The following is a 25,740-nucleotide window of genomic DNA, read 5'->3' as shown; positions in this document are numbered from 1 at the left end:
CCATATTTTCAAACAGTGACCCCTAGTTCTGGATCCTCCCACAAGGGGAAATATCCTTCCCACAACCACCCTGCTAAGATCCCTCAGAATCTGACAAGTTTCAATCAAGTCGCCTCTTACTCTTCAAAACTCCAGCTGATACAAGCCGAGCCTGTCTAATCTTTCCTCATAAGACAACCCGCCAATTCCAGCCATTATTCTGGTAAAACTTCTCTGAACTGCTTCCAACGCTTATACATCCTTGCGTAAATAAGGAAACCAATACTTTACCCAGTACTCCAGATGTGCTCTCACCAATGCCCTGTATAACTAGGCATGACATCTTTAATTTTGTATTCAATTCCCCTCGCAGTAAACAGTAATATTATACTTGCTTTGTTAATTACTTGCTGTAACTACATACACACATTTTTGCCATTCATGCAGCAGGACACTCAAATCCATCTGCATCTCAGAACTCTGCCATCTCTCACTATTTATTCCTCCTGCCAAAATGGACAATTTCACATTTTCCCACATTATTCTCCATTTGCCAGAAGTTTTCCCACTTACTTAACCTATCTATTTCCCCTTGTCGCCTCTTTAAGCCCTCTTCAGAACTTCTTGTACAACCTATCTTTGTGTCATCAGCAAATGTAGCAACCATACCTTCGGTCCCTTCATGCAAATCATTTATATACATTTTAAAACATTACGGTCCCCGCACAAATCCCTGTGGCACACCACTCATTATATCTTGCCAACCAGAAATTGATGCATTTATGCCTACTCTCTGTTTCCTGTTAGCTAGATAATCTTCTACCTTTGCCAATATATTACCCCCTACACCATGAGCTTTTATGTTTTTATGGTAACATTTAATGTGGCACCTTATCAAATGCCTTCAGAAAATCTGAGGACAATACAGCCACCCGTTCCCCTTTATCCACAGCACATGCAACTCCCTCAAAGAACTCCAATAAATTGGTTAAACATGATTTCCCTTTCATAAGCCTGTTTACTATGCCTAATCACCTTAAATTTTACTATACACTCTACTTTAACGTCTTTAACAATAGCTTCTAACATTTTCCCTCAGGTAGCTATTAAACTAACTTTCCTGTAGTTTCCTGCTTTTTGTCTCCCTCCCTATTTGAATAAAGGAGGTACACTGGCTATTTTCCAATCTCATGGATACTCCACAGAATCTAAGGAATTTTGGAAAATTAAAACCAACACATCAACTATCTCACTAGCCACTTCTCTTAAGACCCTAGGGTAAAGTACATCAGGAACCGGAACTTGTCAGCCCACAGCTCCGACAATTTGTTCAGTACCACTTCCCTGGTGATTGTGATTATCTTAAGTTACTCTCCCTTGTATTTCCTGACGTGCAGCTAATACTGGGATGTTACTTGTGTCCTCTATAGACCGATGCAAAATATATGTTCATTTAATTTGTCATCTTTTTATTATCAATTATTAATTCCATAGTCTCAGTTCCTGTAGGACCGACGCACACTTTGTTAACTTCTTTTTACATATCTACAGAAATACTTACTACCTATCTTTATATTTCGCACGAGCTTTCTCTCCTAATCTAACTTTCCCACCTTATCCATTTTAAAGTCATTCTTTGTTGTTTTCTCATATTCTATCCAATCTTATGACCTGCCACCTTTGTGCAATTATGTGATTTTTCTTTATGTTCTCTGCTATCAATCGTGTTACTGCTTCCCTGCTCTCTCCGGTGCAACCGGATTGAACCTGGTCATTGCCACAATTAAGTGGATCATATCGAGGAGCCACATTCTCTGCAAATCGAAGGATGAGGGTCTACTCATACCCCACCACCTTGAGGATAGGATACAGGGCAGTCTTTCAGGTGGAAAGAGATAGATACTGGCTGGAGTTTCGCTGATATCCCACTGCCTGAGGATAGGACACAGGGCAGATTTTGAGGTGTACAGGGGCAGATGCTGGACGGTCTCGACCTGATGTTCCTCTGGGCCGATGCTGTATGACCCAATCCGGATACCTGGAAAGGTGCCACGATCTTGCACCATCTGGGCCTTACGTGGGCTGGTCTTTTATTCCAGCCACCAAAGTAACTACAGCAGTTCCTGTAAAAAGGTTAAATGTATGGAAACTGTCTGTGGTGATGAGGACGCGATCATCAACACATTGCAGCAAGCAGGAAGGCTGTGAAAAGCTCTTAAGGGCCCCGGTCATACATCTGTTGAAAATAGTGTGGATATTATGGAACCCCTTGTGACAGACATGCCCAGGGGTCTCTCTGGTCCTCAGAAGTCAATGCGAATGTAAATTGTTTCGCTAGTTTTCCTGGGATACTCCAATAACCAATGGAGATATTCAGGGTGGAAAAGACAGCCCTGAAACTGGGAATTAGGGAGAGGAGGATGGGTGTCTCTTCGAGAAACGGATTCACACAGGGGTGACTGAGTTGAGTTTGTGGCAGTCAATCGTCAGTCACCAACTTCCATCCGGTTTTCTAACCAGCCAAATCGGGCAGTTAGTCATGAATGTGTCTTTGTGAACTGCACCCTGGTATAACAGTGACCTGATGTTGTCTTGAATATATGATATCATCTCAGCTCGGTAAGAATACTGCTTCATGGAACATGCAATTGTCAGTTAATTCATTCGGTTCTCCTTATGTTTCCACAGTCATCTTTCTGGGTTGTGAATAAACTCAGCGCCGACTCGATAATCGCCTTCACCACAGGGTCATCAGAGGTGTCAGGTTCACATTACTCTGATATTTTAATCATGAATATTGAGAGTGCACTGGACAGCAGAGGAGGGGTACGTTTTAAGGTTTTAGAATATACAAATATAGCGATAATCAATTACTGATGATAACCTTTGAGCACATTAGTGCCCATTAGTCCCTGTCCACTATGCATGTTGCATTGAAATGGAGCCAAGGTTTTTATTTGAATGTAATTTACGTTTCACTGGAGGGGAAAGGATCTTTGTACAGTTGGATAGGTCGAATTAGCAAAGCCTGATAGAAATTAGCGTGCACTATCCATTAGGTCCAAGTGTGGAGCAGGATTGGTGATGATGGAGGAGCCAGACTCGACTAACATGCATTGTTGATGGCCTCCAGTATCAGCAGTGTGGAGTACCGGTCACCCACTGCCATCGCATTGCAGTGGAGAGACCAGCTGTCCCTGGGAGCTCTGGTAGACTCAATGTAGATCTTGATCTGTTTGCCTGGTCGGATGCATTGCAACAAGCATTCGAGCTCCATTACTGATCTGCACGGCCTCTATTGCTGCCTCCATCCTCTGTAGCTGCTGCTCAACAGGGTGTGAAGTCGTCTGTCTCGGAGGATAGAGGGAACTACTGTTCCTGTAAGCCTCAACAATGTCCTTATTGCAGAAGTCACACAGACAGAGGCTCAGCCTGGAGGATCGCTTGAATCACTGCTACTGTCAGCCTTACCAATGCTTCTATTGCAGCAGTCACAGGTGGTAATAAGTAAAACCGCACAATGCCCCATGTAATAATAAGTAAAACGGGGGATTGGGGCACTCTTTTGGCATTGGAGTTCCAGACCTGATATCTGATTGGGTAATAGCTTCGATAGCGTTACCTTAACGTTGATGGCGCTTGGGGAATATTGACACGAGTCTGCTCTCAAGCAGTTCAGGAATGGATGTGAACTTAGTTGATGTAAATTCAAGGCTAAGTGGACTAATGGTTGGAAGCCGATCAGAAAGACGGATTTTAAACCTTGGGATTTAAAATGCTTTAGCCCCATCCTCTCTGTTGTGCCTCAAGATGTCACTGAACCTATCTGTGAAGACACTCAGACTCTCGGTATGGCCCTGCTTGGCATTGGCCAGGACCTTATGGACGCCAATGTTCCCTGTCCCCAGTGTCCTCCACAGGTCAGTCTCCACATCGTCCATCGTGCTCTCCACAAGAGCAATCTGATCCATCATTTTTTCTTTAACTCCAGGGAACACACGACCAGGAGAACCTGTTTAAGGTCGTTGCCTTCTAATTCAGAATAAGTGACTTTAAAAAGTTCCACTTTGGTGTGAGATCGAGGGAGATTCTGTTCGTATCCACCTTTCCCAGTTCCTGCTTTAGAGTCCTGGCCTCAACGACGGGGGTGAGGGACCTCTGTGTGGTTGTGATGTTGCTATCTCCCTCACCGTCAGTGACTGTGGATGGTTGTTGACCGATCCCATCAATGTCAGTCTTGTTCTTAGGCTGGCCTGCGGCTGAGGCCCAGATTACCAGAACCCCTGGCATTTTCCAGTAATCAAGCCGTCCATGGATGGAGGAGGCGGAGCAGAACTTATCTGATGAAACGTCACAGACCTGAAACAATCACACTGCTTCACTCTTCACGATGCTTCCAGACCTGCTGAGTGTTTCTGACACTTCCTGTTCTCATTTCAGTCTCTCATATCATAGTTAGCAGAAAGAATTAGACTATTCATTGAAGAATTGTAGCTTTCGGTGAATTTTGATGGGACAGTGTGATCTTGTCAATGAAGCATCCAGCCCACCTTGGAAAGAACGTTCTCAAAATAGTGATTCTGTGCTTAATCGGGTAACTTGGTCAGTAACTGAAGATAATGATCCGCAGGGAGGGGACTTCTCACTGTGTGATCATGTAGATCTGACTCCTTGCAATGCATTTGTGAGTAATGGTAGTATTGCTAACAGGTGCATTGCTTTTTTTGTTACCTGTGTTGTGCGCGTTACTGTCTAGGCCTGCATTTATGCCCATCCCTAATTGCCATTGAGAGGATTGTAGTGAGCTGCCTTCTTGAACCACTGCAATCCATGTGAGGTAGGTACACGCACAGTGATGGCTGGAAGGGAGTTTCTAAAGGAAAATATAGCTCCAAGTGAGGATAGTGTGTGGCTTGGAGGGGAATTTGCAAGTGGTAGTACTCCCATGGATCTGCTGCGCTTGTCCGCCTAGCTGGCAGATATCGCAGGTTTGGAAGGTGCTGTCTGAGTAGCCTTGGCATGTTGCTGCAGTGCATCTTGTAGATGGTACACACTGCTGCCACGGTGCGTCGGTGGTGGAGGGAGTGAATGTTTGTCGATGGGGTGCCAGTCAAGCGGGCTGCATTGTCCTGGATGGTGCCGAGCTTCTTGAGTGTTGTTGGAGCTGCACCCGTCCAGGCAAGTTGACAGTATTCCCTCACACGCCTGACTTGTGCCTCGTAGAAGGTGGACAGGCTTTCGGGAGTCAGGAGGTGAGCTACCCGTCACAGGATTCCTAGCCTTTGACTTGCACTTGTCACCAAGGTATTTATATGTTTACTCCAGTTCAGTTTCTGTTCAATGGTAACCCACAGAAAGTTGAAACTGTCGGAATTCAGCAATGGTAATGCCATTGAATGTCAAGGGGAGAAGTTTAGATTCTCTGTTGTTGCAGATGGTCCTTGCCTGGCACTTGTGTGGTGATAATTTTACTTGCCACTTATCAGCCCAAGCCTGGATATTGTCCAGGTCTTGCTGCATTTCTACATGGACTGCTTCAGTATACGAAGAATCGTGAATGGTGCTGAACATTGTGCAATCATCAGCGAACATCCCCACTTCTGACCTTATGACTGAAGGAATGTCATTGATGAAGCAGCTGAAGATCGTTGGGCCTGGGGCACAACCCCGAGGAACACCTGCAGTGATGTCCTGGAGATGAGATGATTGACCCCCAACCACTAAAACCATCTTCCTTTATGCTAGATATGACTCCAACCAGCGGAGAGCTTTCCCCCACCCCCACCCCCCCCCCCACACCACGATTCCTATTGACTCCAGTTTTGCAAGGGTTCTTTGATGCCATACTCGTTCAAATGCTGCCTTGATGTCAACGGCAGTCACTCACATCTCACATCTTGTGTTCAGCTCTTTTGTCCATGTTTGAACCAAGGCTGTAATGAGGTCAGGAGCTGAGTGGCACTGGCGGAACCCAAACTGAGCGTCACTGAGCAGGTTATTGCTGAGCAAGCGCCGCTTGACAGCACTGTCAATGACACCTTCCATCGCTTTACTGATGATTGAGAGTAGGCTGATGGGGCGGTATTGGCCGGGTTGGACTTGTCTTGCTTTTTGTGTTCAGGATATACCTGGACAATTTTCCACAATGCCGGGAGATGCCAGTGTTGTAGCTGTACAGGAACATCTTGGCTAGGGGCGCAGCATATCCTGGAGCACAGGTCTTCAGTACTTCAGTGGTTAGCACCGCAGCCTCACAGCTCCAGCGGCCCAGCATCAATTCTGGGCACTGTCTGTGTGGAGTTTGCAAGTTCTCCCTGTGTCTGTATAGGTTGTCTCTGGGTGCTCCGGTTTCCTCCCACAAGCCAAAAGACTCGCAGGTTGGTAGGTAAATTGGCCATTATGAATTGCCCCTAGTATAGGTAGGTGGTAGGGAAATATAGGTGCAGGTGGGGATGTGGTAGGAATATGGGATTAGTGCAGGATTAGTATAAATGGGTGGTTAATGGTCGGCACAGACTCGGTGGGCCGAAGGGCCTGTTTCAGTGCTGTATCCCTAAACTAAACTAAACTAAACTAAACTGAAAACTATTGCTGGAATGTTGTCAGGACCTTATAACCTTTGCAATATCCAGTGCCTTCAGTTGATTCTTGATATAACACGGAGTGACTCGAATTGGTGAAGACTGGCATCTATGATGCTGGCGAGTTCAGGAGGACGCTGAGATGGATCATCATCTCGGAACTTCTGGCTGAAGATTGATGCACTGGGTGTTTTGTATTGTTAACGAGTAGTATTCCTGCCCTGTCAAGTGGTTAATTAGAGCTTTGAGTGTTGTCTCCTTATTTCTCATAACTTCTCACTTTTGAAACATAGAATAACAAGTCAAAAGTAAAACATTACAACTGATAACTAACAGTTGTTTAGATATGTGGACATGACAAGCCCAGGAAAGCCCACACAAAGACCTATGTCCAGCGTTATGTCGCTGAATAAATAAAAACCCTTCAGAAAAATGTAATCTGCCTGACTCTGCTGTTCGGTGTTTGTGTTAGCTCACACGGGCTGCTGAAGAAATATTCAGAGTGAGAGAGAGTCCATTGTTGTAAAACTACCACTTTTCTGCCGTTTGTTTTGGAATTCTATAACACTATTACAACGACCATTTCTTACAGCATTCCCTAGAATGTTGAAGGATTAGAGGTGATCTAATTTAAAGAGATACAATTCTTCAGAAGTGTGTCTATATAGATGCTGCTTGGTGTGCAATGGCGGGATTGGCCACTTTAATACATGGGGTTCAGTTTTCCTAACCTGTCTATTGAATGTCACTTGATCAAACGCCTTTTGAATGTCCATATGTATATAACTTCAATCACACCACCCTCATCAACGCTCTCCATTGTTTTATCAAAGAAATCCATCAAGTTTAACTCAGAACCTCCTCCACTGTCGTTAAATTATCATTATTATATAGGGCCTTGGAGAGGCTACACCTGGAATATTGTGTGCAATTTTGGTCTCTTTATCTGAAAAAGGATGTTCTTACTGTAGAGGGAGTGCAGCGAAGGTTTACGAGACTGGATGGCGGGACAGTCGTATGAGGAGAGATTGTGTCAGTTAGGATTATTTTCCCTGGAGTTCAGAAGAATGAGGGGGGATCTTATAAAATTATAACAGGACTTGACAGGGTAGATGCAGGAAGGATGTTCCCGATTGTGGGGGAGTCCAGAACCAGGGGTCATAGTCTAAGGATACGGGGTAAACCATTCAGGACTGATATGAGGAGAAATTTCTTCACCCAGAGAGTGGTGAGCCTGTGGAATTCGCGACCACAGAAAACAGTTGAGGCCAAAACATTGTGTGTTTTCAAGAAGGAGTTAGATATAGCTCTTGGTTCCAAAGAGATCAAAGGGTAAAGGGGCGAAAGTGGGAACAGGTGACTGAGTTGGATGATCAGCCATGATTATGATGAATGGCGGAGCAGGCTCGAAGGGCCGAATGGCCTATCCCTGCTCCTATTTTCTATAGGTCTATGTTTCTATTAGACTGCTTATCCGACATCCAGTGCTGGGGAGCAGAAATTTCCTCAAATTAAATATTGGGAATACTGTAGCTATTATTTTCACTTCCCACTCAAAACTCCATTCCCTTGTTCCCGATTCCATCCCTCTCCCTTGTAATAGTCTGACAATAAGCTAGTCTGTTTGCAACTTCAGTGTCATATCTGACGAGGGAATGAGCTTCCAAAGACATCTTCGTGCCATCACTACAACTGCCCATTTTCACCTCTGTAATAGCGCCCGATCTCGCGCCTGTTTCAGCTCATCTGCTACTGAAACCCTCATTCATGCTTTTCTTTCCTTTAGACTTGACAATTTTCTTTCATTTTTATTCTCTAATGGGATATGGGCGTCGCTGGGAAGGCCAGCATTTGTTGCCCATTCCTAATATTCCTTGAGAACTGAATGAAGTGTTAGGTCATTTCAAAGGGCTGTTAAGAGTGATTCACATTGCAGTGGGTCTGGAGTCACAGGGAGGCAAGACCAGCAGATTTCCTTCCTAAAGGACATTAGTGAACAAGATAGTGTTTTACAACAATCAATGAAGGTTTCATGGCACCATTACTAAGAGTAGCTTTCCATTCAAGAATTTAACACACTCCTGGCTCTTCTCACACATGCGACTCTTTGTAAACTTGAGGCCATCCAAACTGTGCTGATCTTGTCTTAACTCAGACCAAATCTCTTTTCCCGATCATTGACCTACATTGGCTCCCAGGCAAGCAATGTCTTGATTTGAACATTATCATCCTTGTTTACAACTCCCTCCATGATTTCGCACCTCCCGATCTCTCCTCCAGCCCGACAAACCCCCGAAATACCTGTGCTCCTCCAATTCTGGCCTCTTGTGCATCCGAAATGCTGCATCATTGGCAGCTTTGCATTCAGCTGCCTCGGCCGCAAGTTCTATAATATCCTCTCTGCTCCTCTCTGCCTCGCTGTCCTCCTTAAACCCTACCTCTTTGACCAAGCTTCTTGTCATCTAACCTAATATCTCCTTTTAGTTTAGAGATACAGCACTGAAACAGGCCCTTCGGCCCACCGAGTCTGTGCCGACCATCAACCACCCATTTATACTAATCCTACACTAATTCCATATTCCTACCACATCCCCACCTGTCCCTATACTTCCCTACCACCGACCTATACTAGGGGCAATTTATAATGGCCAATTTACCTATCAACCTGCTGGTCTTTGGCATGTGGGAGGAAACCGGAGCACCCGGGGGTAACCCACGCAGACACAGGGAGAACTTGCAAACTCCACACAGGCAGTACCCAGAATTGAACTCGGGTCGCTGGAGCTATGAGGCTGCGGTGCTAACCACTGCGCCACTGTGCTGCCCAATCTCCTGTCGTGTCTCAGTGTTATACTTTGTTTTATAATGCTCCTGTGAAAAATGCCTTGCGATGTTTTGTTATTTTAAATGCACTACATACGTATAAGTGGTGCTTGTTAAAGTTTGCAGACATGTTATGACATTAACATATCTTTGCTGCTTTGCAGTAATTATCCCATGTTTATCCAAACAATGAATTATTTTCTCCTGGGTTGTGACCTCCGGAAATTTACCCAGCAGTGACGTTGGACTGATTGGTTCGAAGTTCCAGGGTTTACCACATCTCTCTTTTTAAAAAACATTTGTAACCCTCCACTCCTCCAGTCCCATCACATATTCCAGGAGGATTGAAAGATTCTGGCCAGTGCCTCCACTATTTCCACTATGATTTCTCTCATACATTCCATCCGGACTGGGTAAGTGTTCTACATAATTATGGTACAAAATATTCTATGTTATTATGGATGGAAAAGGGTCAACTGAACTTGTTTGTTCAGTGACTGCAATTAATGTCAGTCTCCATGGACCCTAATTGTATCACTGGAGGATGTCCTTCTTCTATTAATAAGGACATACGTTCAGTGTGTTGTCCCATAATGTCAGCAAGAATATCACCCCTGCACTAACAGGGATCAACAGCTCCAGAGGGAGGGATAGTAAAGATCAGAATCTGAGAGCAATAGGTTGTAATCTTACAACTCTGGGTCGAAATCTGAGAACAATAGGTTGTAATGTTATGACAATGTATCAAAATTTGAGAACAATAGACTGGAATGTTACAACGATGGGCAGGAGTTTCTCCTGGAATCTTTACATTCTTTCTACATTTTATGATCTGCTATCACTAGACACTCGGATCAAGCTCACACTTCTGTTGATTCAATTCATTTACTATCCTATGCTGGCTATGATTGGTGTCCCTGCTTGAACCATGTTTAACTGCATTACTGTCCTTATATGCCTTGCTTGTTGCTTTTGTTATGCCTGGCGAATCTCTTTCCCTCTGTGTCCAACACTGGCCCTGAATTTCGGTTCAATAGCATCACTGCCGCTGACACTGTGGAAGCCTGGATCAATAAAACAGTGCAAGATGAGCAGTCGGGCCCTTCTGCCCTGGCCGTTCTTAAAGTGTTTTTCCCCCTCTCTATCTTCCCCGATTGTGATTTTGGCTCCATAGCACCGTTGGCACCAAAACTATGGAAGCCTTTGTCCATAAAATAATGGAATCTGCGAAAAAAGACAATTCGATCTCGGCCTGCGCAGTCACCATGCTGGGAATGGCTCCAGCCTGGACATACCGAGCATGTGGTGTCAGTGTTAGGAGGAGTTTGAATGAGACATCAATCTACCATTCCGACAGCTTTGATGTACTTCTTTGAAACTTGGTCTGTGCATGTCCACTGACCGCCTGTGTTTGTTACTCTCAGCTGAACATACATTAAGCAAGCAGCGCAAGGGACCCCCTCTAGTTTAATTTAAAAGGACCAGACATCGAACTTACAGGTGAGGGATTTTGACTTACTTCTGCAATTGTAAAGTTAGTGGAGGTGCTGTGGATATTTTTCTGTAGGTTGTGTTGTGAACTACTGCAGACATTCAGGAAGGACACAGGAGTTGGTGAGCCAACTCTGGACGAGCTATAGGGACTATAGTTGCAGTGTGTCTGGGTCTGTAACATGAGCAACAAATGGAGCAGAGGCTGCAGAGATGGGATGTTGTTGCAAAGGGGGAGGGGTGCTCTCTGCCCTACTCACCAGGGGTTTTCCAATAGCACTTTTCCTACCTACACCGAACCCAGGAGGATTGTCTGAGGTGACTCCAATTCAATAAGGAGGTTGTCACAGAGCTATGTCACCTTCTGTAACACGATCTGGAGCCTCACATCAGTGTGAGGACGGAGCTGTCAGTGGCCGTTTAGGTCACAGTTTCATTGAATTTCTATGCATCCGAATCTTCTAGCGGTCGTTATATCCAACATAGAGTCACAGAGAGTGGTAGGGGAATAGTCCTAAATTGGACACAAGGAGGCCATTACTCCCAGCGAGTGCATGCAGGTTATCTGGCGAATAGCCCGTTCAGTCTCACTCCCCCGCCCGATCTCCATAGCCCTGCCAGTCCATTTCCATCAAGTGCCCATCCAGTTTCCTTTCAAAATCATTGATTGTCTACACTTCCACCACACTCGTGGGCAGTGAGTTGAAGGTTATTACTACAAACTGCATAAAAAAAGATCTTCCACATATTCCCCTGCATCTCTTACTCAGGCAAGAGATAATCTGAACATCTCCCCTTGGCATTCAATAGCATTACGATCGCTGAATCATCCACTATCAACATCCTAGGAGTTACCATTGACCAGAAACTGAACGGAGGTAATTATATAAATACAGTCTCTACAAGAGCAGGTCAGAGGCACGGATTCCTGCTGTGAGTAACTCACCTCCTGATTCCCCAAAGCCTGTCCACCATCTTGAAGGCACAAGTCAGGAGTGTGATGGAATACTCTCAAGTTGCCTGGATGGCTGCATTTCCAAAAACACTCAAGAAGCTCGACACCATCCAGGATAAAGCAGCCCGCTTGCCTGACACACCATCCACAAACATTCACTCTCTCCACCACCGACGCACAGCGGCAGCAGTGTGTACCATCTCTGAGATGCACTGCAGCAACTCACCAAGGCTCCTTACAGAGCACCTTCCAAACCCCTGACCTCCGTCACTTAGAAGGACAAGGGCAGCAGATGCATGGGAACAAAACCACCTGCAGGTTCCCCTCCAAGCCACAAACCATCATGACTTGGAACTATATCGCCGTTCCTTTACTGTCACTGGGTCAAAATCCTGGAACTCCTTTCCAAACACACTGATGGTGTACCTACCCCACATGGACTGCAGCGGTTCAAGAAGGCAGCTCACCACCACCTCCTCAAGTGCAATTAGGGATGGGTAATAAATGCTGGCCTGTCCAGCGACGCCCCCATCCCATGAACGATGCAACCTGCAGATTGTGTCTCTAGTCGTTGCTCCATCATTTAATGGAAACGGTTTTTACTTATCTAACTGATCTAAATCTGTCATAATCTTGTACTCCGCTACTATATCTCCCATTAATCTCCTTTGCTGGAGGGAGTTCAACCCCAGATGTTCCAACCTAACCTTGTAGCTAATGTCCTCCATCCCTGCAACCATTCTGTTAAATCTCCTCTGCACCGTCTCAAGGATATTTACTTCCTTCCTAAAGTGTGGTTGCCAGAACTGGATGCAATACACCTGCTGCAGTCTAAGCAGAGCTCGACATAGGTCCATTATAACGTCCCTGCTTTTGTACTCAATGTGTCTGTTTATGAATTCCAAGATCCCATATGCTTTACTCACCACTTTCTCAACATGTCCTGCCTCCTACAAAGATCGTTGCACATGCACCCCGGGTCCGTCTGTTCCTACACACTCTTTTGAACGGTGCCATTAATTATATATTGCCTCTCCAGATTCCTTCGGCTAAAATGAATCACTTCGCACTTGCCAGTATTAAATTCCATTTGATACCTCTCTGCCCACAATGCTGGCCTATCCATGTTCTGTTCCAGGTGATGCATTTCATCCCCAGTGCTAGAATAACGAACCTGCCGTTGCTAGGACTGTGTGTTATCCATCGATGCACCTGTGAAGTGGGGGTGGCTGTCTACATCATTATTTTCTCACTCAGAAGGGAGGATCAGGATGAGAGGTCCCGTGGCTATATTAGGACAGCGGGATTCCTAATGGTGTACTTGGCTCTGCCGAGCCCCCATATCAACGGGAGCGGTGCAGGAACTGAAAAGAAACCCTGACTTCATTAATATACAGTTGGTGTGTGAGCATGCCCAGTATATAATGTTGGTGAATGTCCACTCCCCTGGCAGCAGCCACGATACCTTCAGTCTGAAGCAGTCAGCCAGTCCCAACATTTCTGGGCCTTCATGCAGAACCAGAATATGGCGCCTCAGAAGCAGATGATTTCCCCTTCATACTGGGCTCATGATTCTACACCCCAGAAACAACCAATCCCCACCACTGCCACCCACTAACGTCATCAAATAATCCGTGAATAACGTAAGCAACGAAACCACCAGGAACATCGTGGAGCAGACCATCGGTGTGATGAAGCAATGCTTCCGATGTCTGAACCGCTCGGGGGGATTCTTCCAGTACACACTGGAGTAGGTGTCCGATTCATGATGTTCTTCTGCATCCTTCCGATCATCACCATCATGGGGACACAGGCATTGCCAACAGGAATCTGGAGGCCACCTCATGAGTACCAGGAGGAGGATGATGGGGAGGAAGAGGATGAATGGAAGATATTTCCTGGATGCCTTCAGCCAGGACAGGACAGTGTCTGCTAAGACTAGGGTTCCAAAAAGGCAACTTCCATTTACCATCATGGAGCCCTATTTCCCACCGTTACGTCCATCTGAGACGCCCCATCACCGTGTCCCCTTGTCCTCAATCCTGCAATAAATGAATCACAGAATCACAGAATGATGAAAACACAGAAGGAGGCTATTCTGCCCATCCTGGCCACACCAATTTTCCAAATGAGCAGTTCACCTAATTTCATTCTCCCATCGTCTCCCTGTAACACTGCACATTCTTCTGTTTCAGACAACTGTCTAATTTCCTTTTGAACGCCTCGATTAAATCTGCCTCCGTCACACTCTCAGGCAGTGCATTCCAGATCCCAACCACTCGCTGTGTGAAAAAGTTTTCCCTCATGTTGCCTTTGCTTCGTTTGCCAATCACTTTAAACTTTTCTGCTCTCGTTTTGGACCCTGTCACAAGTGGAATCAGTTATCTTTATCTACTCTGTCCGCTCTCTTCATGATTTGGAGCACCTTTATCAAATCACCTCTCAGCCTTCCATTCTCCAAGGAAAACATTTCTTACTTCTCCAATCCATCTTTATAACAAAATTCCTGATCCCTGGAACCATTCTCGTGAATCTTTTCTGCACTCTCTCCAATGCCCTCACATCATTCCTAAAGTGTGACGCCCAGAACTGGACACAACACTCCATCTGAGGAAAGACTAGTGTCTTACATAACTTCCCTGCTCTTGTACTCGATGCCTCTATTAATAAAGTCCAGGATACTGTATGCTTCATTCACCACTCCCTCAACCTGTCCTGCAACCTTCAATGAAATATATACATATACACCCAGCTCCTTCTGCTCCTGCACCCCCTTAGAACTGTCCCCTCGACTTTATATTGTCTCTCCCTGTTCTTCCTTCCTAAATGGATCACTTTTCATTTTTCTGCACTGATCTTCATCTGCCACGTGTCCACCCATTCCATTAATCTGTCCATGTCCTTTTGAAGTTCTATCAATTACAATTCACAGTACTTTCAAGTTTCGAATAATCTGGAAATTTTGGAATTGTGCCCTGTACAACAAGGTTTAGATCATAAATATATATTAGGAAAAGCAAGAGTACCTGGGGCACTCCACTATAAGCATTCGTCCAACTCGAAAAACATCCATGAACCAACACTCTCCGTTTTCTGTTATGCAGACAATTTCGTATCCGTATTGCTGCTATCCCTTTTAGTCCAGGAGCTATAAATTTACTCACTTGTCTGTTGTATGGCACTGTATCAAACACCTTTTGAAGGTCCTTGTATACCACATCAACAGCATTGCCCTCAACAAGCCTCTTTGTTACCTCTTTAAAAACTCCAGCAATCATGATTTTCCTTCATGAAATCTGTGCTGGCTTTACTTAATTAATCGGCATTTGATCCTGTAACTATTCATTTTGGCCCACATCATTCTGTCTAGAATTTCCCCCACCACCGAAGTTTAACTGACTGGCCTGCAGTTTCCAGGTTTATCGTTACACCCTTTTTTGAACAAGGGGGTAACGTTTGGAATTCTCCAGTCTGCTGGCACCACTCCAGAATCTAACAAAGACTGGAAAATTATGGCCAGTGCCTCAGCATATTCCACTCTCACTTCCCTCAGTATGCATGGATGCATCTTATCCGGCCCCAGCACGTTATAAAGAACAATGAAGAATGAAAATTACAGCACCGGAACACGCCCTTCGGCCCTCCAAGCCTGCGCCGAACCAGATCCTCTATCTAAACATGACGCCTATTTTCTGAGGGGCTGTATCTCTTCACTTCCTGCCCATTCATGTATATGTCTAGATACAGTGGCGGCACAGTGGCGCAGTGGTTAGCACCGCAGCCTCACAGCTCCAGGGACCCGGGTTCGATTCCAGGTACTGCCTGTGTGGAGTTTGCAAGTTCTCCCTGTGTCTGCGTGGGTTTTCTCCGGGTGCTCCGGTTTCCTCCCACAAGCCAAAAGACTTGCAGGTTGATAGGTAAATTGGCCATTATAAATTGTCACTAGTGTAGGTAGGTGGTAGGGAAATATAGGGACAGGTGGGGATGTTTGGTAGGAATATGGGATTAGTGTAGGATTAGTATAAATGGGTGGTTGATGTTCGGCACAGACTCGGTGGGCCGAAGGGCCTGTTTCAGTGCTGTATATCTAATCTAATCATACATCTTAAAAGACGCTATCATGCCCGCGTCTACTACCTCCACTGGCAACGCGTTCCAGGCACCCACCACGCTCTGCGTAAAGAACTTTCCACGCATATCCCCCCGAAACTTTTCCCCTCTCACTTTGAATTCGTGACCCCGGGTAATTGAATCCCCCACTCTGGGAAAAAGCTTCTTGCTATCCACCCTATCGATACCTCTCATGATTTTGCACACCTCAATCAGGTCCCCCCTCAACCTCCGTCTTTCTAATGAAAATAATCCTAATCTACTCAACCTCTCTTCATAGCTAGCGCCCTCCACACCATCCTGGTGAACCTCCTCTGCACCCTCTCCAAAGCATCCACATCCTTTTGGTAATGTGGCGACCAGAACATCACGCAGTATTCCAAATGTGGCCGAACCAAAGTCCTATACAACTGTAACATGACCTGCCAACTCTTTTACTCAATACCCCGTCCGATGAAGGAAAGCACGGATCCCTGTGGAACACCACTGGTCACACGTCTCCATTTTGAGAAACTCCCTTCCACTGCTACTCTCTGTCTCCTGTTGCCCAGCCAGTTCTTTATCCATCTAGCTAGTACACCTTGGACCACATGCGCCTTCACTTTCTCCATCAGCCTACCATGGGAAACCTTATCAAACGCCTTACTGAAGACCATGTATATGACATCTACAGCCCTTCCCTCATCAATCAACTTTGTCACTTCCTCGAAGAATTCTATTAAGTTGGTAAGACATGACCTTCCCTGCACACAACCATGTTGCCTATCACTGATAAGTCCATTTTCTTCCAAATGGGAATAGATCCTATCCCTCAGTAACTTCTCCAGCTGCTTCCCTACCACTGACGTCAGGCTCACCGGTCTATAATTACCTGGATTATCCCTGCTATCCTTCTTAAACAAGGGGACAACATTAGTAATTCTCCAGTCCTCAGGGACCTCACCCGTGTTTAAGGATGCTGCAAAGATATCTGTTAAATCCCCAGCTATTTCCTCTCTCGCTTCCCACAGTAACCTGGGCTAGATCCCATCTGGACCTGGGGACTTGTCCACCTTAATGCCTTTTAGAATACCCAACACTTCCTCCATCCTTATGCCGACTTGACTTAGAGTAATCAAACATCTGTTCCTAACCTCAACATCCTTCATGTCCCTCACCTCGGTGAATACCCATGCAAAGTACTCGTTTAGAATCTCACCCATTATCTCTGACTCCACGCATAACTTTCCTCCTTTGTCCTTGAGTGGGCCAATCCTTTCTCTAGTTACCCTCTTGCTCCTTCTATATGAATAAAAGGCTTTGGGATGTTCCTTCACCCTGTTTGCTAAAGATATTTCATGACCCCTTTTAGCCCTCTTAATTCCTCGTTTCAGATTGGTCCTACATTCCCGATATTCTTTCAAAGCTTCGTCTTTCTTCAGCCACCTAGACCTTCTGTAAGCTTCCTTTTTCCTCTTAGCTGGTCTCACAATTTCACCTGTCATCCATTGTTCCCTAATCTTGCCATTTCTATCCCTCATTTTCACAGGAACATGTCTCTCCTGCACGCTGATCAACCTCTCTTTAAAAGCCTCCCACATATCACATGTGGATTTACCTTCAAACAGCTGCTCCCAATCTACATTCCCCAGCTCCTGCCGAATTTTGGAATAGTTGGCCTTCCCCCAATTTAGCACTGTTCCTTTCGGACCACTCTCGTCTTTGTCCATGAGTATTTTAAAACTTACGGAATTGTGATCACTATTCCCAAAGTAGTCCCCTACTGAATCTTCAACCACCTGGCCGGGCTTATTCCCCAACACCAGGTCTGTGTTCGTCTATTAGTGGACTCTGATTTTAATCTTTTCATCATTGGTGGTTGTACCTTCAGTTGCCTGGGCCCTAAACTCTGAAATACTCTCTCCACACTTCTCCACCTCACGTTCTGCCTTTAAGACACCCGTTAAAACCTCCTTTTCTGATCCAGCTTTTTGCCATCATACCTTCACTCTCGTTATGTGACTTATTCAAGAGGGCATAGACAGGGTGGTGGAATGGGCAGTTGTTTTTGTTGTTTCTGCCCATTCCACCACCCTGTCTATGCCCTCTTGAACTCTATTAATATCTTCCTCACCCTTCACTGCTCTTCAACGGTTCATGACTTCGGCAAATGTCAACACCGTGACCTGAAGCCGGAAGTCTGAGGCATTATTGTCTGTCAGAAGCAGCAGTGGTACTAGTGGAACCCTTGAGTACTGCACTGTATACCTCCCTCCAGTCTGAAAAACATTCATTCACCACAATGTTGATAAAAGACCTCCTGTAATCTGTTACTCACCTCGTCAATATTTACTGGGGTCTGCTTTATTATAAACCTGCTAGTACTCATGTTTGATTTAATCCTCTTATTTTAATAACTTCTTGATCCACTCCTGATTCCAGTTGAAATCCGTTGGTTAAAAAATTCTATTTCCCAATCCAATCATGATTGTATAATTTAAACCCTGGAATTAAATGGCTTTTCAGGAGCCAGGATAGAAGGCGGAGGGGCCCAGACAGTGGTGATGTAGACAACATTCCTACCCAGAGGTCACCTGAGGTCTCTAAGTGGAACTACACGATCGGTTGATGGGAGCCCCGCAACTTGTGCAGGACGCCCAGCAAAACAAGACAGCCCCTCTGCAGAATTGGGGGAGGCCTCCTCCGAAGGGTAATACGTGGCCCATGGACCGGCACCCAACAGCAAAGACTTCTTCTGCATTAAACCCCTCCGCAATCAGCCAGCCCCCTCACCACCTTCCAGGAGCTATCAGACTGGACCCTGATTCCCCACCGCACTTAACTGGGGAATGGGACTCCAAGGCTGCTCTGATCCTACGCCTGGTGCAGTATCAGCAGTGGCCCATGCTCCCTGGCTGGCCGCAGCCATCCCACATAATTTATCTGAGGTCCCTGGTTCTGGCTTTGGTGCTGCTCCCAGGGCTGGTGCACTGTCAGCAGTTGTCCCTCCTCCGTAGCTAGCCCCAACATCCCCACCACACAGACTTGGCTCTGGTGTCTCCAGGATAGGCATTGGTCTTGTACTGAGCAGTGGCCCTCCCTCCCTCTATTTCCTTATAGTTCCGAGGCGACAGTCTCACATATACCTTGGCTATGGATGTCCAAGAATGGTCCTGGTCCCAGGCCAGCTGTAGTACTGGCAGTCACCGCGTTCCCTGACTGATCCTGGCTATCTTATCAGCCTTATCGGAAGTCCAACCTCGAGTGACATTCCTTGTCCCTGGACCTGTGTAGTACTGTCTGTGGCACCCGGTCATTGACGGGCCCTGAAACCCCGCAACACTTACCTTTAGTGTCGGGGTCCACCATGCCATCTAGTTCCAGGTCTGGTGTAGTACCGATATTGGGCCCCAGACTCTGACGGGTCCCCACGAAACCCCTGAACCTATCTGGGATTTGGGACTCCAGTAATATTCCGGGTTTCAGGATTGGAGTAGTTCTGGCAGTGACACCCACTCCCTGACCAGACCCAGAGGACCATAAACACTTATATGGGGTCCAGGCTCTCCAGACATGCTCCTAGTCCTCTGCCTGGTATATTACTGGCAGTGGCCCCGACTATCTGACTGGCCCTGGGGTCCTCGCCACATTTGCCTGGGGTCTAGGTCCCCAGTGATGGTCGTGAACACTGGCCTTGTATAGTGCTAGCAGTTCCACTGCTCCTGGTGGTGTTGCCAATACCACTGAGCCGCTGGCCCTCTGATTGTTCAGTAACTTTGGCAGGTGGGATCCCCATCCTAAAAGTGATGCGGACAAGGGCACCAGGCAGTTAACTTCCTGGGCGCCACTGAATTGCACTGTGTGAGCTCCAAATTGCCAAGTCGGGCTCACCTCTTATTTTCAGTCCGCTGTTACAAACTCTGCTGGCTCCGCCAATCTTAACTCTCTGTTTCGAGCAGAAATCCCTGTCACTGGTGCAATACTTATAGACATACAGAACGTGGTAACAAATGTACAAAACTCACCTGAAATCCTTCAAGCTGTGTTTTTTTACTCCTAACTGATGCATAATTTCCTGATAATTTCCCTTGTTTACAGTTAACCTAGTGACGATTGAGATAATTTGTTTAATTGATTTTTCAGTGGACTCATTCCCAATTATTGCTTTTAAATATTTGGATTCCGGACTGCCTGTCACCGGTGAGGGAATCTCTCAATCAGTCCAACATTTAACTTTCCATACAAGAGCAAAGTGCTGCAGATGCTGGAAATCTGAAATAACATCAGAAAATTCTGGAAATATTCAGCAGGTCTGGCAGCATCTGTGGAGAGAGAAACAGAGTTAATGTTTCAGGTCAGTGACCCTTCATCAGAACTGGGAGAGATGAGCGAAGGAACGGTTTTTAAACAGCCTGGCCTCACCAAATGTGTCACACGCTACCTGGTGGCCATGTCAGTGGCGGATCTACTGGTCATTATCCTCCACCTGATATTGAGACACATTCCCATTCTTCTTTGGGAACTGTTTCAGTTCCTGTTGTTCATTCCCGTGTGTAATATCCACACCATCCTGCTTAATGCAGCCACAGACTGTTCTGTTTGGTGCACCGTCACTTTCACCTTTGATCGATTTGCGGCCATTCATTGCCAGAATTTGAAAAGTAAATATTGCAGCGAGAAAACGGCTGCTGTGGTGCTGGGAACAGTGACTGTGATAAGTTGTTTAAATAACATCTGCTGGTATTTTATATTAACAAGTCAGTATCGGCTGGGGAACCTCCCCTGGGTTTGTAATGTAACTGAGGATGTTGCGGAATCTCGTGTCTGGGGAACAATCGAGTTCCTCCATTACTTTCTAACCCCGGGGCTCCCATTTGTGGTGAATCTGCTGCTCAACGCTCTCACAGTCAGGCAAATGTTAGTGAACCGCAGAGGACGCAGAAGATTCCGGGCTCACAGCAGTGGGGAGAGTCGCAGAGACCCAGAGATGGAGAGTCGAAGGAAATCCATAATTTTACTGTTAGTTATCTCGGGGAATCATTCTGATATGGACCCTGTTAATGGTGAACTCGATATGGAACCGGATGGAGCGTTTGGGGTCTGTGTTTGCTAATCTAGCTGTGTTTCTGCAGGAATCGGTCTTCATGTTGCAGCTCCTGAGTTGCTGCACAAACACTGCGATTTGCGCCGTGACCCAGACTCAGTTCAGAGAGCAGTTGAAGAATATGCTGAAATATTCCCTTACTGCAATTGGTAAACTCATTCAAAGATGAGAAGCACTGAATCACTATTTCCAGCAGCTGGGGGGGCGGGGCCTATCACTATGGATACAGATCAGGGGCGGGGCCTGACACTATGCTGACTGAGCGGGGGACGGGATTGTCTGTCGAGACAGAGCGGATGTCGGAACTGTCGCTGTGGTGACATAGCGGGGACGGTTCTGCCGATATGGAGACAGAGCGGGGTGGGGCCTGTCACTATGCTGACTGAGCGGGGGAGGGAGCTGAAGCTATGGTGACAAAGCGGGGGTGGGGCTTGTCGCTATGGTGACAGGGCAGGGTGGCGGTGCCTTATGTGATGGTGGCAAAGTGGAGGGCACGGATCTCGGTACCGTGAAAGAGCGGGGATGGAGGGGGTGTGGCTCAGCCTGTCGCTGTGTTCACTGAACAGGGGCAGGGTCTGTCGCTATGGTGACAGCCGAAGGCTGGGGCCTGAAGCCAAGGTGAAGAAAGAGTGGGGGCAGGTTCTCTGCCCCATGATGACGGGGGAGTGGGAGCGATACCTGTCTCCCATGGTGGCGGGGAAATGAAGGCGGAGCTCGTTACCCATTGCGACGGGAGAATGGGGGTGGAGCCTGTTCCCTTGGTGAAGAGTGTATGGGGGCCGGGTCTGTTCTCATGGTGACAGGGAAACGACAGTCGGAATTTTGCATCATCATTTGTAATCTTGAAAATCTCTTTATCTTACTCAGAACCCTTTATAATTTTTAATTACCATTTATAATCATTCTAAACCGTTACACCCATTTAAACCCTTTATAATACGCTATGACGATTTGTAACTTAGTTTAATCCTTTGTAGCACTATATAATCCCTTGTAACTTGTAGAATCTTCCATAAGCTTTTTAACCGTTCATAATCCTTTTTAATTATTTATAGCACTTTATAATCGTTTACGGTTGTATATTACCGTGTATAATCGTTTGTAACTGTTTATAATCCTTTATAACCCTTGCTAACCGTTTATTACCCTGTATGAACCATTATACTAATTTACAACCAGCGACATCTCATTTATTCACTGCCGTGGACAGAAAACCCTGAAAATGATCGCCGTGGAATGCTCTCGTTTTATAATGGTCGCAGTGTATGACAATGAAATAGCCACAGAGCATATCACTTAAAATGGCCATAGTGCAAATCATTTAAAATGGCGGAAGCGCATGGCATTGCAAATGCTGGCAGAGCATGTCACTCAAAATGGCTCCCGTGCATGTCATTTACAAGAGCCAGCGGGCATATCACTTCAAATAGTCTCACTGCATTCCACTTAAAATGGCCACAATGCGTGTCACTTAAAATGGCTGCAATGAACGCCAGTTAAAATAGTCACACTGCATGCCACATTAATGGTCGCAGTGCATATCACTCAAAATGGCGGTAATGCATATCACGCAAAATGGCGGCAGTACATGCCATTTAAAATGGTCACTCTGCAGCTCGCTTAAAATGGTTGCACTGCATATCTATTGAAATGGCCACATGGCATGTCACTTAAAATTATCGCGGTGCATATCCTTTGAAACGGCCGCAGTGCATATCACTTCAAATGGTCGCACTTCATTTCACTTAAAATGGCTGCAGTGCATGTCACTTAAAATGGTCGCAATTCATATCATTTAAGATGGCTGCAGGGCAAGTCATTTCAAATTGCCGCACTGCATCTCACTTGAATGGCTGCATGCATACCACTTAAAAGCGCCACAGTGCACATCATTTAAAATTGTTACAACAAATATCACTTAAAATGGTTGCACCACATATCACCTGCAATAGTCAAACTGCAGATCTTTTAAAGTGGTCGCATCGCAAATGGCATACAATGATCGCGCTGCATATCAGTGAAAACTGTCGCACTGAATATCCTTCAAAATGGCCACACTGCACTTCACTTAAATGGTTGCACTATATATCACTTTAAATGGTCGCATTACATATCACTTAATACGGCTGCAGTGCATGTCACTTAAAATGGTCGTATGCGCATCACTTAAATATGCCATAGTGCACATCATTTAAAATGGCAATAACAAATGTCAGTTAAAATGACCACAATGAGTGTCACTTAAGTTGTCTTCTTGTTATTTATTCTTGGGATGTGGTCATCGCTGGATAGACCAGCAATTATTGCCCATCCCAAATTACCCTTGAAAAGGTGGCGGTGAGCTGCCATCTTGAACTGCTGCAGTCCGTGTGGGGTGCAGGGGCACCCAGAATGTTGTGAGGAAGGGAGTTCCAGGATGTTGGCACAGCGACAGTGAAGGAACGGCGATATAGTTCCAAGTCAGGATGGTGTGTGACTTGGAGGGGAACTTACAGGTGCTGGTGCTTCCATGCATCTGCTGCCCTTGTTCTACTAGGTGGAAGAATTCACCGTTTGGAAGGTGCTGTCTAAGGAGCCTTGGTTGCAGTGCCTCTTGCAGATGGGATACTTTGTTGACACTGTGGGTCGGTGATGGAGGGAGTGTATGTTTGCCTATGGGGTGACAATCAAGTGGGCTGCTTTGTCCTGGATGGTGTCGAGCTTCTTCTGTGTTGTTGGAGCTGCACCCATCCAGGCAAGTAGGGAGTATTCCAACACACTCCTGACATTTGCCTTGTAGATAGCGGACAGACATTGGGGAGAATGGATGTGGGTTAGTCACCGCAGAATTCCTAGCCTCTGACCTGTCATATCACGTAAAATGGTCGCACTGCCTGTCACATAAAATGGTTGCACACATTCATATTAAGAATGCCACACTGCCTGTAACTTAAAATGGTCACAGTGCATAACACTTAAATGGTCACTGCACTTCACTTGAAATGGCAGCACTGCATGTCAGTTAAAATCACTGCCACCGAAAGTTAATACTTCAAATGACCACCACGATGTGCTCTTATTTTAAAATGGCTGTCGTGCATATCACCTAACCATTGATTAAATTCCACTGCCCGGAAACAGAAGCATTATTCTGGAATCATAAGAAATTTTCGCATAGGGTCTACTTGATGGATTCAACATTTTCTCTGTAGGGGTGGGCACTCCCTATTCTGCATCGTGAATTAACCTGTTTGTGTCACATTGAAAGGCCAGTTCGTTAATTAACCAAAGGGTTAAACCAGTTTCACAACTCAAGTGCCGAAATCCAACAGGAACACGTTTAACCGTGGCACCAAAGTTGAGCTCCTGGAGAGGAAATTCACTCTCAGTGTAATAAACAGACACAAACGCATAGAGACCCATACGATGCTGCTTCAGAATGAAGGCCTCTGTCCAAGGAAGAGAAAGATACTGTCCAACAAAATTCCTCATCCCAAAGCTCTCCCTCTCTTTCCATCTTGTCATGACATTTTTCGAAGTAAGAACAAATGTTCCCAGGAGGCAAGGGAAAACGAAAATTGGATGAATCAAAACAAGAGTTTCTTAAGAAGAGATATAGAAAGATTCCAGAGCTTCCTGTCTCAGTTACACCGACATTCTCAGAAACATCCCATGACAAACAAATGCCGCTTAGAAAACAGAGGATTGAAAGTGATCAAGATTGAAACAGAGGGATACTGAGAACACACAACCCACAAACGCCAGACTGAGAGAGAGGTCCATTCCCCGGCAGATATGGAGGGGAGAGGGTTTGGGATTGGGACTGGCTCCCTTCCCACCTAGAAAAACATCAGGTCAGCAGTTTGCGTCCACCCTCTGAGTGTAACAGGTTACGATGTCTCGCAATCTGTTCCCTTTGTGTCCTGTCCATTGACACAGGATAGAACTTGCTTGACTGATTACATCTTCTCCTTCCCAAAATCCACAAACTGGACTGTCCCGGCAGACCCATTGTGTTATCCTGTTCCTGCCCCACTGACCTTATTTCGTCCAATCTTGACTCTATCTTTTCTCCTCTGGTCCAGTCTCTTCCCACCTACATCCGTGATACTTCAGGCGCCCGACCTCATTTGACAATTTCCAGTTTCCTGTTCCGAACCGCCCCCTCTTCACTATGGACGTCCAATCCCTCTACACCTCCATCCCCCACCATGACGGGTTGAGGGCTCTTCGCTTCTTCCTTGAACAGCGGCCCAACCAGTCCTCATCCACCACCATCCTCTACTGCTTGGCTGAACTTGTTCTCACATTGAACAACTGCTCCTTCAACTCCACGCAATTCCTTCAAGTTAAAGGTGCCGCTGTGGGTACCCGCATGGGTCCTAGTTATGCCTGTCTTTTTGTCGGAGATGTCCAACATTCCTTGTTCCAGTCCTCCTCAGTCCCCCTCCCCCAAATCTTTTTTCTGGTACACTGATGACTGTATCGGTGCAGTTGTTTGCTCCTGCCCGAACTGGAAAACTTTATCAACTTTATTTCTAATTTCCAACCTTCTCTCACCTTCACATGGTCCATCTCCGACACTTCCCGTCCCCTCTTCGACTTCTCTATCTCCATCTCTGGGGATAGGCTGTCTACTAATATCCATGATAAGCCCCCTGACTCCCACAACTACCTCGACTGCACTTCTTCACACGCTGCCTCCTGTAAGGACTCCGTTCCATTCTCACACTTTCTCC

Source organism: Heterodontus francisci, unplaced genomic scaffold (genome assembly GCF_036365525.1).
Source record: "Heterodontus francisci isolate sHetFra1 unplaced genomic scaffold, sHetFra1.hap1 HAP1_SCAFFOLD_216, whole genome shotgun sequence".
NCBI lineage: Eukaryota > Metazoa > Chordata > Chondrichthyes > Heterodontiformes > Heterodontidae > Heterodontus > Heterodontus francisci.
The sequence above is the reverse complement of the archived record's forward strand: the minus strand, read 5'-3'. Positions refer to the sequence as shown.